The sequence below is a fragment of the Colias philodice genome, chromosome 22 (genome assembly GCF_061535455.1).
Source record: "Colias philodice isolate Cphi_HAF_F1 chromosome 22, ilColPhil1 Martin Lab GWU primary, whole genome shotgun sequence".
Taxonomy (NCBI): domain Eukaryota; kingdom Metazoa; phylum Arthropoda; class Insecta; order Lepidoptera; family Pieridae; genus Colias; species Colias philodice.
The window spans coordinates 2,067,867-2,083,795 of NC_143107.1; the positions used below are offsets into that span (position 1 = coordinate 2,067,867).

The 15,929-nt window shown below is 33.1% G+C and overlaps 1 protein-coding gene and 1 pseudogene across 2 annotated transcripts in view; both read right to left on the reverse strand.

Moving 5' to 3' along the window:
• Positions 1-15,929, reverse strand: part of LOC149478319 (ADP-ribosylarginine hydrolase CG3568-like) — a 78,370-nt gene that overhangs the window by 18,700 nt on the left and 43,741 nt on the right. The gene's annotated exons all lie outside the window — the stretch shown is intronic.
• Positions 1,845-9,167, reverse strand: LOC149478320 (ADP-ribosylarginine hydrolase CG3568-like; annotated as a pseudogene). Its single transcript, XR_016317394.1, has 9 exons — positions 9,046-9,167; positions 8,256-8,371; positions 6,957-7,130; positions 6,314-6,510; positions 4,819-5,038; positions 4,108-4,257; positions 3,673-3,753; positions 3,048-3,171; positions 1,845-2,403 (listed from the first exon to the last, which is right to left on the reverse strand). The product of XR_016317394.1 is annotated as an ADP-ribosylarginine hydrolase CG3568-like (transcript).

The following is a 15,929-nucleotide window of genomic DNA, read 5'->3' on the forward strand; positions in this document are numbered from 1 at the left end:
ATGATAATAAATGTTAACATTTTCTATGAGTTACTAAAATCTAAACTAATAAGTAATAACCTATATCTGATTTATGTATCAATTTCCTACACGTATGTGTTTAATAAAATAGAATACTACCATTGAGTTACTATGTATTACGTACTGGAGGGCATCGCTACTACACTATTTGTAACACGAGTTAGAGCCAAGCGTCTCAAACATCGCTTATATCTATGACTAACTAGCCGCCCCGCGCCGCCGCGATTGCCGCACAGATTTTGTTCGTGGTAAGAGAGGACTCTCTATACGTAGTAATAATACCTCAATGAATACTACAAACAATTTTTTATATCTTTAAATAATAATATCGAAAAGTTTTCGTTAGATACAAAAAGGCAAGTGAAAAAGTTACATAAAATGAATTTTCAGCCTTCTTATCGTAGTCAATTAAAAACTGCGAAAGTAGAATATAAAAATAAAATATCTTGAATTGAAAATTTTCGATTATTATTTTGACGTTATCTTAAATTAGACTAATTTTGGCACCATAGAAATACCAATTAAAATGAGAATAAATGAATCATATCAAACTATGTTAAATTTTATAAAATAATACTTCATTTTATACGCCTTTTAACGTCAATTAAAAATTGCATATTCATTTTTTTCTATGATAAATTGAACGCACACAATTTTGATATTCTAATTGAAAATAAAATATTATAATATCCGTAAGTTAAAAATTTACCAATTATTATTGAATACTAAATATCACCGTTGTTGTTTAGTATTTTTTTAGTGTTATATTATACACGCATGTTATTAACTCCTTTATTCGACATAAAATAACAGTTCTGAGACTTTAAAAAAACCTACTATAATGTGAAATTAACTAATAGCTAAAGCTAAAGTTTATTTTCAAGTTTAAAAGTTTAATTTTTTATTTTTGCCACTTTTTTTTTCACGTCATAGATTAAATAGACAAAGACAACATTAATTACACCTTAATATAAAGCCACATTCATACAATTATCAGTCTTTTTCATTCAAATTATTGATACTGTGCGTTTAACATTAGTGCGATATCGAAATCACTACAATTCGGTACCGTTATCGATACCGGTATCATACCGATATGATTCAATAGCATAGCCGTTATTAACGGTTATAAATTTGAAATTTATTCGCGTACTAGATAGTGTAGTTAAAGGTTGATTCTTTTTTGGCGTAAAATCTATACAAACTTCGATGTGAGAAGTGTGTATTTTAAAGTTAAATAATTATATATAGATGCACTATATTTAGTTTTAAAAATGAAATACCTATTGATCGTAATTCACATGTTCAATTTCAGCTCGTTGTAATATTTTACAACATTTTTCGGACAAATTTTTATGTCGCAAAAGCTTTCTTTAAAAAAAGCAACGACGAAAAAGTAACTATTAGTTATTTTTCGTTTTCGCCATAAAACTAATATTCAAAAATCGTTATAATCGATACACTACATTACGTATTGCTACTACTCGTAAAGCCTATGTCTATTCATAGTAATTTAGTAAGACACTATATTTCGGAGTTGAGCCTCATATTCACGATAAACATTTGTTGATCAACATTGATGTTGAAGACTTTGTTTAATCACTACGTATAAAACAGTCGCTTTCTCTGTCCCTATTTCCCTATGTCCCTTTGTATGCTTAAATCTTTAAAACTACGCAACGGATTTTGATGCGGTTTTTTTTAATAGATAGAGTGATTCAAGAGGAAGGTTTTAGTATATTATAATTTATTAGGTTTTAGACAAAGCGGGCGAAGCCGCGGGCGGTAAGCTAGTTGAGAATATTTCAATAATAATTACTCTCACAGAGTGTTGCCCGCAACAATTTTGTTGCTAAAAAATGTTTACCATGACTTCGAGGCTATGTAGGACATGCCTAAACAAAACAAATTATAGCAATTACTGTGCTATACATATAAAAAGTGTCAACTATTGTTATTATACATAACTTTCCCAATAACCGTACCAAAGCAACCTTCAAAACCGGTATTGTTACAACCCAAACCTAAATCATTGTCACATCAACCCAATACCGTTATAACGTTAACATAATACCGTTTTCACGTTTCTTCAATACCGTTATCACGATTATTCAATACCGTTATCACATCAACCTAATTCCGTTATCACATCAACCCAATACCGTTACCCCACCCAACCAAATACCGTTATCACTCCCCACCGATACCGTTATTTACGTTGTCAAGGCAACGCAGTATTCCGATAACGTTTTCAACCCATATCGGCCTACAACTCTAGTATTAACCCCAGATATAGCCGAGTTGATGTGTGCGTTGTGGAGTTCCGATACTTGTGTGGAACAAGCCGCTGCCGGGTCACCAGACCCTCATAGACTTCCTAGCCTGGAAGTAAAAAAATAATAAATTAAGGAAATAATAGACTATCTACCATAATTTGCTTGGTAAACGAGCTAATCGCAAGAACTATGGGTTAGAATTGAACAATTATATTAACATCATGGAGCATCACGCATCACGGAGCATCTATGACAATATTTCTAACTAACTAGCGAAACTAATACGTATTATAGAAAAAAAACATCTAAAAATCCCATGACTTCGCTTCTTATCATTTTAGCTGTTTTAATTATAAACCCTTATAGACAAAAGGGCTGTCACATTTATAGTAAAATGCCAATTTTAAAAGCCTATAATACGCCATAATAACCCTACTTAAAACAAAATAATAACAGTGAAAAATATCATCAAGACGCGAATTTATCGTTCATATAAAACGCTTTGAATTATAAGTAAACTACATCTATACTAATATTATAAAGCTGAAGAGTTTGTTTGTTTGTTTGTTTGTTTGTTTGAACGCGCTAATCTCGGGAACTACTGGTCCGATTTGAAAAATTCTTTCGGTGTTAGATAGCCCATTTATCGAGGAAGGTTATAGGCTATATATCATCACGCTACGACCAACAGGAGTGGAGCCACGGGGGTGAAACCGCGCGGAGCAGCTAGTATAAAATATAAATACATACTTACCATCATTACCCGGATGTGCATTACCATCCCAAGGGTACGTCATGACTAACAATTTTCCCGCGTGTTCGCCCGTCAGTTTGGAAGATGGTTCCCTTTGTTCTATTTGTACGTTTATACCACCTTTGAATAAAAATTATCAATTATAAGAAGATGAAACAATTACATTTTGTCAGGAAACCAAAATTCGATGTGATGGAGATAAAATTAATATTAATTGAGAAAAAAAAGACAGGTTGCACTGGGGGAGTGCCGGCAGAAGTGAAAACTTGATTATTAACGTTGAGCATGTTTGATATTTTGGAATGGTATCCGTCTTACGCTTTTTCGATCAGGTCACGTGTCCTGACGCGAGTTTAAGATTTTATACCCATTACAGAAAAAGTGCTCAACGCCGCTAAAGAAGTTTTCACTTCAAAAATCAAATACGTTATTTGGCAAAGTTTAAGATCTATGTACTATAACCTAATGTTTGTCATATAAGTAAAAAAATATGTTAATCAATACAAATAAGTGTTTATTTAAATCTTGAATTTCATTAATTTCACTATCTACAAGGATCTAAAACATTTATCTGGCACATATTTATAACTAAAATTGGTAATTATATTACAATAATCTTACCTTGAGGATGTCGTTTACTCTCAAAGAATATTCGTTTCTCGGTAGGCGATGCACCGGATGCAGATTTATTTGATAACAAATCTGTAAAAAATTCACATTTACAATGTCATATTAAAACCGATATCGTTATTATAAATCGGTATGTCATTTCGTTATCGTATCATACCGTTATTACAATATAATACCGATATTTAGAACATTGCATTTTTAATAAATAGGTAGTAGTTTAAATACAAATAAGTATTCTACTAAAGATAATTTTACATGATGACATAAATATGATAATTTTTAATTTATGTTTAAAACAATTACAAATATTAGATTAAAATTGGTTTAGTTTTTACGAGCAAATATATTAATAGTCTTAATAATTTTAATATTGTGCTTTTGTTTTTTTTAAGTGTTATTCTTAGTAAAAGCAATTTGATAACTCACCTACTATAGGTTTACTGGGTTTTATATACGCAAAGTTGACATCAGACACATGGTTCAACAAATCCTTCTTGAGAAAAGCTCGAATTCGCTCCAGAAACGTGAGCACGTACACGTCAGTTTGGTGCGGACTCATCTTCCAAACGCCTAGACCTGGAATGATAAAACGTTTTTTGAATAAATTTACTTTTAAAACCCTTTGTTCACAAGCAGGGCGGAGCCGGATCGAAATGCTAGTTAATCCTACTAATATTATAAATGCGAAAGTTTATGAGTATGTATGTATGGATTTTGTTACTCTTTCATGCAAATTCTACTGAACCGATAACAATAATTTGCCATGTAGGTATTTGAAGACCCAGAATAACAATCATATAGGCTACATTTTATCCCGGAAATCCCACAAGAACGGGATCTATGCGTGTTTTTCTTTGACTGCGCGGGCGAAGTCACTTGCAGAAAGCTCCAACTAATAAGCTTATATATACTTATATTATAAAGCTGAAGAGTTTGTTTGTTTGAACGCGTTAATCTCAGAAACTACTGGTCCGATTTGAGAAAATCTTTCGGTGTTAGATAGCTCATTTATCGAGGAAGGTATAGGCCTATATATTATTATCACGCTAAGACCAACAAGAGCGGAGCAATGCGGGTGAAACCACGGGGCACAGCTAGTAAGCTAGTAACAATATAAGTATAAATTAATATACTTACCACATCCAATAACATTCAAAAACACATTTCCCCCATCTTTTCCCCTATATTCTGCTTCCAATAAAGCGCATTCCGCTATAACACTTATCCGCTTGTAATAGAGCTCATTATCGAACACACCGCGTTGTGTCTTCACATAACGTTCTAGAAACTTCTTTTCATCCGGTTTTTCTGTTATATTCACATATGCTGTTAGCTCTTGGTATGTGTAGCTGTGTGCCTGTAAGTTGAAAGAAAAAATAGTATTTTGCGAGATTTTTTGTTTGATTTATGAAAAAAAAAAATCTTCGGTGTGAAAAAACGATATATTTTTACGTCTATGCTACGAATTTTCAACATTAAATATGTGTATACACGTCTTAAAATGGATTAAACTGATTTTTTCGAAGCATGCAAAAAACATGCATAATACATGTTTTTTTCGATCCTAAAAATTTTATTAAATTTTTTAAAAAATAAGCAACTATTTAGAAATCACAATCAGTATACGAGAACAATATTAAATTACATTATCAGAATCTTTGTAAATAGTAATAAAATCACACAAATGTATAGAAATTATCATAATATAGAAGTACAATTTTACTACACCAGTACAATTTTGCATTATTCTTACTACCCCCAAATAAAAAAAAAAACATTTCCTACACGAACAGAATTTCGCATTATTTTTCGCAATTATTTTACGCAAATACTAATAAATAAATCCTACAGAAAACTAAAAAATATCCTTAAAAAACCAACCTGATAAAACTCCGACCAAATCTGCCTCCACATATGTTTCGCCGACTGGTTATTCCTCACGTACGTAGTTTTCAATACATTTAGACACGTGGTAGGAGTGACTTGCATTATTTTCCGCAATTATTTTACACAAATACTAATAAATAAATTCTATAAAAAACTAAAAAAAAATCCTAAAAAAACCTAACCTGATAGAACTCCGACCAAATCTGCCTCCACATATGTTTCGCCGACTGGTTATTCCTCACATACGTAGTTTTCAATACATTTAGACACGTGGTAGGAGTGACTTGCATTATTTTCCGCAATTATTTTACACAAATACTAATAAATAAATTCTATAAAAAACTAAAAAAAAATCCTAAAAAAACCTAACCTGATAGAACTCCGACCAAATCTGCCTCCACATATGTTTCGCCGACTGGTTATTCCTCACATACGTAGTTTTCAATACATTTAAACACGTGGTAGGAGTGACTTGCATTATTTTCCGCAATTATTTTACACAAATACTAATAAATAAATTCTATAAAAAACTAAAAAAAAATCCTAAAAAAACCTAACCTGATAGAACTCCGACCAAATCTGCCTCCACATATGTTTCGCCGACTGGTTATTCCTCACATACGTAGTTTTCAATACATTTAGACACGTGGTAGGAGTGACTTGCATTATTTTCCGCAATTATTTTACACAAATACCAATAAAAAAATCCTATAAAAAACTAAAAAAAATTCTAAAAAAAACCAACCTGATAGAACTCCGACCAAATCTGCCTCCACATATGTTTGGCCGACTGGTTATTCCTCACATACGTAGTTTTTAATACATTTAGACACGTCGTGGGAGTGACTTCCTCGCCATAACCATTTTCTAGAACATTCTGTTGTTCCGTTATGTCTTCGTATTCCATACGTTCTGGACGCTCGAAACGCGGACCGATTAGGCCTAGAATGAAGGTAAAAATAAAGAAAGGAATATTTTATTTGTCAAAACACGTTAGGGCTAAGGATTTTTAATGAATTCAAATTCAAAAAATTAACCTTTCGTTAATTTTTTACATGGAGCTTCAAACTTTGTAAAATTAAAAATCCGGCTTGAAGGGCCAAGTGTTTAGTTAATGGTAAGATTGTATCATAAATTAAGTGGTTATTTGTGATCTGCCTTTTCTATACTTATATTATAAAGCTGAAGAGTTTGTATGTTTGAACGCACTAATCTGAGGAACTACTGGTCCGATTTGAAAAATTCTTTCAGTGTTAGATAGTCCATTTATCATCACGCTAAGACGAACAGGAGCGGAACAATGCGGGGGGCGGGGAACAGCTAGTAAATGATAAATTACAATTATGTAACAATAATTTCTTTCAAAATTTTATTTCATCCAATCTTACCAATAATAACAGCCTCTGCTTGCACATTATCTTCATTAACGATACCATTATTACATCTATTCCCATCGTTGATACACTCAGTGTACCCACTAATGTAGACCATAGCACTAAGTTTGATTTCATCGTAGCTCAGACAAGTGTCTAGTTCAAGGGGCGGTTTCTGTTGTAATGTACCTATGGTCCGGGAGCCAGCAGCAGATTTTAAGACCAAGTTCCTCTCAAGCGGTAATTAGTAAAATGCATCAAAGTATAGTATTATGAAGCCTCGTGAACGTCAGCTGGAGCTCGGTTGGGGGGAAGAGCGGTTGTAGCCTCCCGTATCAGCTGACGGTTTTTCTACCAAGATACAGCCAGCTGACATATATATTTATCCACAGTTACATATAAGCTATCATCAGGTAAATTTTTGTTTGAGAGGAAATAACGGAAAATAAATTTTTCTTTAAATTTAACTTTCATGTTCGAGACACCAGCTGACGTATAATACACCATGTTGTAACCAGCTGACTATTTTTTTTCGTTGAGATATTGGGTTAGCTACAATTTGACAAATTTTTAGCTGAGAGGAAATGAATGAATGAATGTATTTTTTTTCCTATGTGCGTGGGAGGCTACAACCGCTCACCCCCCCAACCGAGCGCCAGCTGACGTTCACGAGGCTTTATAATACTATACTCTCATGCGTCTGACGAATTATCTCTTGAGAGGAAATAGTTAACCAAATTTGCACCTGGCTCCCTAACCACTATTTGTTCCCAGCCATCGTTGCTATGGAGATTGGAAGAAATAATATAAAATAAAAAAATGCGCTTAAATAAGTTAAACTCATGAAATTATTGTATTATCATTTATCCTTGATAAGTGATTAAGTAATTTTGAATTAAATCTGTACATTTAAAATGGCTCTTATGTCAGTTACATACAAATATAGAGGGAAAAACTAAAAAAATTGTAGAAATTAAAGACTTTTTAACGGATTTTAAACGCGATTTATTCATTATATTATTTTCCCGACGTTTCGAACACTTACAGCGAGCGTGGTCTTTAATTTCTAAATGTATAATACTCGCGTAAAATCAAACACTAAAAAAGTGTGTTAAAATGAATAAATTAAAAAAAAAAATTGGGAGTTTTCAGTTTCATAAACATCATCAGCCTATTCCTGTCCACTGCTGAACGTAGGCCTCTCCCAGATCTCGCCGCTTTTCCCTTTCTTCTTACAAAAACATAACAAACAATAATAAAGTAAACATCACACAATAAAAAAAAAATAACAACAGTACAACAAAACTTACCCACTCTCACCAGATAAAAGTTTATAGAACGCTACAGCGCGTTTCTTTAGCAGCCTATCTATGAATTCTGGTACGGTCATATTGTTGTATAACGCTTTTTCTATTGACGAACCAAATTCCCTGAAAATATTATATTCGCCATTGTCATCGGAAAATTCGTAATACAAAATATTCAATCATTAAAATCTATACTAATATTATAAAGCTGAAGTGTTTGTTTCTATCTCAGGAAATACTGGTCCGATTTGAAAAATAATTTCTTTGTTAGATAGCCCATTTATGGAGGAAGGCTATAGGCTATATATATGATCACGCTAAGACCAACAGGAGCGGAGCCACGCGGGTGAAACCGCGGAGCACAGCTAGTTTATAAGATACACGATCCTTTACAAAATTTAACTTTAAATGTGTTTGTCAAAATTCTACTTGAACGAAATAAAAGCTAAAGCAAAATTAAGTTTATTATAATAATTTTAAGGGTAAAAAAAGTAAAAAACATACAACAATAAATTTTAACTGGCTAAGCAAGTTGGTCAATATACAAAAAATAAATTCAACCTTATTTGGTTGAGTTAAAGTCTAATTTAGGTTGGAATTTTGGTCTGTACATTTTTTTTGTTAGTGATTGTGTATCAAGTTGTTATTAACGATCAAAGTCAAAATTCCAAACAACAAATATGAACATTCTTCGAGAATACTGTTTAGTGCATACCTCAATTACTAAGTAAAAATTGGAGAGATACTTATTACAATATTACAATAATATTATTTCCTATTTTTAATTAAAACATTACCTTTTATAAATCAAAAAATGTGTCATCAACAACAGCACTCTCTCATGTATTATTGGATAAGTGGATATAATGTTTCTCTTTAATCTCTCTAGCGGCTTTCGTTCTATTAGTGTTTCCAGTCTGAAAAATAATAAAGTTTAGTATAATTAAGTTGAATTTAGTTATTGCAAGATTATTATTTTGTTTATTTGAAATATTAAAACTTTTCTCTTGAAAGGAGTAAAAATAATTGGATTAGTTTACAACATAAAAACAGTTGGTAATATTTTAATTGGTTTTTCATTTCTTCTTCTATTATGGGAACTGTTAAAACAATATCTTAGCACACACGAAGGCATTTTGAACAGAGCAATAACACGTGTTGACGCGGCAAGCGGGGGGCACAGTCCGACACAGACTAAAGAGACTTGTGATTCTTGCCTCTAGCTCGTGTTAAAGAGAGTGTAGTAGCGATCGCCTCTCTAGTACGTAGTACATACTATCTCGATGAATTCAATTCGTATGTGCGCAATTCGTAATTACATAGTTTTTAAATCTTATCATGTGTAGGTAAATGAAGGCGTTTCTTATTTATGTAATAATAAATACACAACGCATGTTTGGCAAAGATTACTACCTAGTTACGCTTCAAGGTTAACATTTCACTGTTTGATAAAACTAGGTACGCGTTCCTCATTGATAATTCGCAAATCGCGAAAAGCAAGGTCAAATTTTTGTACGACGCAAAACACTAAAATCAGAAACACGTGCCAAGATATAGGCACATTTTACTACCAACATAATCGTTTTTGTCGTATTTTTTTAATAAACTAGCCTTGTCTGCTTGGCAGTTTTTCGTTTTGGTTTACAATAGCCCAGTATGTACCTACACTTTTAAAAAATATAATATTGCACTGAGGAAATAGGCATGACGACAGTATCCATAAATGATCGTATTAGTGTTTTTAAGGGAAAATGTATAATAGATAAATTACATATAGTGACTTAGAAATCTTAAAAACGTTAAGATTAATGAGATTATCAATAAAATAAAACATTGAAATACTGCAGTTGGCCATTTTGACTAAAACACGCGTGACGTCACGCTTAAGTAAACAACTCACGTCAGATGTTTTTTGTTGTTATGAATATGTTGAGAATACGCATTTTTATTTATTTTCTATTGTTTCACGTATGCTTTATCGACTCAGAACAGAAATATAATTGCGAATTCACGAATACATGGTTCGGGGTTCTCCGCGCCAACTTTATACAATCATTTCTTATTATTTTCTCGCTTAAAATAATTACTAACACATTTTTGAGCATTATTTTTATGTGGATTCACACTGCAATACTGCACACCACTTATAAACTTTGAAATTCGTTTCTATAACACATATTAAATAAATATTTTTTTAATTTTCTTCGCAATGCGTACAAATAATTACGTATTTACCAAAGTGTGACGTCACGCCTACGCCATGACACCTGCGAGCTGTTTTGGCACAGTTAATAAATATTTTTTGGAAAATGGCTTTTATCTTCGTTAAATTTAAGTATATTACCGAAATATAGGGTTTTTCTTATAGTAAACGTATACACACATTATGGAAGAGGATTTCAAAATCTTTCGTCATGCCTATTGTAGCTTTTATTATAAAAGTTAGTTAAAGATTAGGTGCAAAGTGGGGCAATTTAGAAAATTTACGATTTACAAGTTGATCGTTAAAAGTCACCACAGAACATAAATACTCAGGGGAGACGTCACTTACTTAGAGCATTAAAACCAACGTCACTTACAATTATTAATTATAATATAATCTACTCGTACTAATACCTAATCTGTGATATAATCATACATTGAGTTACTATGTAGTTATGTACTACGTAGTAAATAGTAATTCAATGTAATCATATAAACTTTTTATTTGTAATTTACCTATAAATATAGGAACAAGAATACAAACTCGACCTCTGAATTCTTTACTTTCAGACTATAAGTAAATTAAATAATAGAAATATAGTTTACAGTAGTTAGGTACCTAGGTAAACTGTTTTGGTACCTATTTTAATGACACCGATCCTTGGTAAGTGTACCTACAGAATTAACTTGGATTAAATCTACTCCTTTTCTCCTCTTTAAAGTCTTAAAGAGTCTGTTACATACAAACATAATTTATGTGAAGTTAAGATAGTGTTAAAAAAAAGATAAAATTAATAACCACATAACAGTAGGTACCAACATTTCAAAATGATTCCCCACATAAATTCGGTTATTCCCCTTCCATTGCTCATATCCATAGACGTTGCAGTTCCTCAATATAATTTTCCGAAAATCAAAGATTACAAACGTTCACAGATCTACGAAATGGACAATAATGGACCAATTACTGGATATTGATTGTTGAATGATGTATTTTGACATGGACCAACTGGATATTGATTGTTGAATCATTGTGTAGCGACGACAAGCCAATTTACGAGTTATCGAATTTCAAGTGTAGCGCTAAGAAAGCTCACACGGTAACTCGTATATAAACAGTTTGTGCGCTATGCATAGACAGTCACGGGCTTGTCGGCACGCGGGTGGGTCGCATAGGTTGAATATTAATTACATACGGATAAATATATTATGTAGTTAAAGAAATATAACCTTTACGTAGTTATTCATCTTTTATTTATCACCCTATGTTATTCATCTTTTATTTATCACCCTATGGCCGATGCATCGCTCGCACTTATGACGGACGCATCGGATACTCATGTAGGTGCAGTTTTACAACAACGTGCAAATAATGAATGGTTACCTTTAGGTTATTTTTCTAAGAATCTATCTAAGACTGAACGCAAGTATAGTACGTACGATAGGGAGTTATTAGCAATTTACTTAGCTATTCGTCATTTTCGGAATATGGTCGAAGGACGACAGTTAACGGTGTACACGGATCACAAACCGTTAATTAATGCATTTTCTAAAGTAAATAGCGAGAAAGAGTTACCCAGACGTACACGACACTTGATATTCATTAGTGAGTTCACCACGGATTTGAGACACGTAAGTGGGCAAGATAATGTCGTTGCAGATTCGTTATCTCGAGTCGCAACAATAAGTTGTCCCACTGTAATAGATTACGCGGAACTTGCTAAGGATCAACAACAAGATTCTTATATGTTACAATTATCTAATTCGAAAGACGCTAATAATAGGTTAAAGAAAATAATGTTACCTGAAAGCGGTACATTTATTTATTGTAATTTAGATAATGATAAAATTAGACCCTACTTGACTGATAAATTTCGTTTTCGACGTATTGCATTTGATAGTGTACATAATTTATGTCATCCCAGAATTAGGACTACACGCAAATTGATTCAAAATCGTTTTTATTGGCCAAATATGAATCGTGATGTTGGTCAATGGGCTAAAACATGCATTGAATGTCAACGATCGAAGGTTAATCGACATACAATGTCAGGATAGGATCGTTTCCGCAGTGCGATAGGTTTGAACATATTCATGTTGATTTAATTGGACCTTTACCCACTTCACCAGAAGGTTTTAGGTATTGCCTAACCATAGTTGATAGGGGGACGCGATGGCCAGAATGTTTTCCTACGAAAGATATAACTGTTGAAACGATTTCGCGTGTAATATTATATGAAGGATGGATCTCTCGTTTTGGTTGTCCGAAAAAGCTAACAAGTAACTGTGTTGCTAGGACTTAGAACAGCAGTAAGAAGTGATACCGGCATAAGCGCAGCAGAAATAACGTACGGAACAACTTTACGATTACCAGGTGATTATTACGATAAAAAATCGAGTTAAGAAATAGATAGCAGTCTTGAGTATGTAAGTAAATTACGAGACTCTATTAGGAAATATCAGTCAGTAGCTATTAGGCAGAATGAAAGACGGAACATATTTATTCACCCCGATTTAGAAAAGTGCGATTATGTTTTTGTTAGAAACGACGCAGTACGTAAGCCTTTACAACCAACATACGACGGTCCTTATCGTGTGTTGAGTCGAGAGGAAAAGGTATTTTACATTCAAATGACAGGCAGGAAAGTTAGAATATCTGTAGACCGTCTAAAACCTGCATATTATTTGAATGCTGATAGTGATACGACATCTGGGGCAGATACTGAGGTTCCATTACAAATTCCAAGTAGCGAATTGCGTAATACACATACCACGCGTGGTGGAAGAGCTATACGATTACCGGTACGATTTAGGTAATAGTATTGTATTTGTAATTGTTTCAACTATTTTATATTTATTAGAATTACGATGATTATAAGTATTCATAAGACTTCATAGAAATGTATAAGTAATAAATACTTAGTAATCAACACATCGTATTTAATAAATAATAGCACTTATGAAATTTGAAACGAGTTCATTATTCAATGTTTAACGTTTTAAGTATGGTATTTCAAATTTATGTTTGTGTTGAGTTTTTATTGTAATGTTTACTACTTAGAATTTTAAGTACTTTTGATTTATGGCTTATGAGTGTATAGTAATAGCCTTTGTAATATTAAACGATACAAGTGTAAAGAACGTATTGAGATTTGAAATGTTGATTAAGTGTTAATTGACGTGTTACAATTATCGCACGCCACTTAGAAGAACCACCGAGTTTTTGTAATAACATAAATAGTTTAACGAAATTAGGTGTTAACTGTTAACCACTTGTATACGTTATGATTGAGTTATATTGTGAACATTTTTTATACTTTATACTGTAAACATTTTGTAACCTTATATAGCGACACTTAACATATGTTACCGGCCAAACCCGATTTCAGGACAAACTAGTTTTGCCTAGGCTAGGAGCCCCTCGAAGCGGGGCTCCGTCGACGCGCAAAAAAAAATGGCCTAGCCTGAACTGATTTATCCTATTGGTCTTAGGATGAACTAGTTTGGCCTAGGCTATACCAGTTCATCCGATCGTGTATAGGACGAACTAGTTTAGCCTAGGCAAAACTAGTTTGTCCTGAAATCGGGTTTGGCCGGTAACATATACACCCATCTGTTTATTGTTTAATTTTATTGTAAGATTTTTTTACTTGTATACCTACCCTTTTAATTTTAAGGGGGGAATGATGTAGCGACGACAAGCCAATTTACGAGTTATCGAATTTCAAGTGTAGCCCTAAGAAAGTTCACACGGTAACTCGTATATAAACAGTTCGTGCGATATGCATAGACAGTCACGGCACAGTATTACAATATCTATACAGTACGGAAACGAATGTACTTGCACAGAGAAACGGAGGGGAACTGGCGGGGGGTCGGGCGACGCGGGCCGCGTAATGCAAACACGCTTAGTTTGCATTACCTAGCGCGAAAGGACGACGCAGTCGTATTTTTTGTGTAATAATTTTATTATACATACTTACATATTCTATTAAGGAGCGCACAAACTGTTCCGTGAACGGATGTAAATCTACATTGAAATCCCAGAAGGAAACAATATTTTAGAAAGATTGTATTTGTATCTGTTGAATTTAAATCAAAGCTATGTATATGTTGTCCTCATTATTTTCTTATCAGATTGTTCATCCCAATGTGAATGCAGTACTTAGATAAATGTTATAATAGACAATTAAGAACATCTAAAAATAAAGTGTCACGTAAATATTTAGCATTGCAATATATGTAATTATAATATATAAAACAACAAACTGTTATGTGTATTGATGTAAATCTACATCGAAATCACAGAAGTTATTTAGATATTTTAGATAGATTGTATCTGTATCTATAGAATTTTAATCAAAGCTTTGTATATTATGTTGTTCTCATTCTTGTCTTATCAGATTGTACATCCCAATGCGAATGCATTACTTAGTTAAATGTTATTATATACAATTAAGAACATCCAAAAATAGTGTCCACGTAAATATTTAGCAGTGCAATATATGTAATTATATATTTATGAACAAATAATTACATCAGATTTAATAATTGAAATTATTTTGAATGTACATATACATAAATGATTACATCATAATAGCAATAATCACAATTGTTTTAATTCCAATTTGTTGCAACCCTAGCATATATTCGTGTGGCAGCGTAAGTACCTACACTGGCGGCGGCATCGCGCGACATCAAAGGCGTTGCCTTACTGTAGGAAATAATATTGTAATACTGTGGTCACGGGCTTGTCGGCACGCGGGTGGGTCGCATAGGTTGAATATTAATACACATACGAATATATTATATACTAGCTGTGCCCGCGACTTCGTCCGCGTGGAATAGTGACTGCATAGTAGTTACTAATTAACACACAATTATTGAGTAAACACATCTTGAAACACGTACTACCATAAACAACTAAATTATAAGTACTTACAGATTATTTTACATACACACCCATCTGTTTATTGTTTAATTTTATTGTAAGATTTTTTTACTTGTATACCTACCCTTTTAATTTTAAGGGGGGAATGATGTAGCGACGACAAGCCAATTTACGAGTTATCGAATTTCAAGTGTAGCCCTAAGAAAGTTCACACGGTAACTCGTATATAAACAGTTCGTGCGATATGCATAGACAGTCACGGCACAGTATTACAATATCTATACAGTACGGAAACGAATGTACTTGCACAGAGAAACGGAGGGGAACTGGCGGGGGGTCGGGCGACGCGGGCCGCGTAATGCAAACACGCTTAGTTTGCATTACCTAGCGCGAAAGGACGACGCAGTCGTATTTTTTGTGTAATAATTTTATTATACATACTTACATATTCTATTAAGGAGCGCACAAACTGTTCCGTGAACGGATGTAAATCTACATTGAAATCCCAGAAGGAAACAATATTTTAGAAAGATTGTATTTGTATCTGTTGAATTTAAATCAAAGCTATGTATATGTTGTTCTCATTAT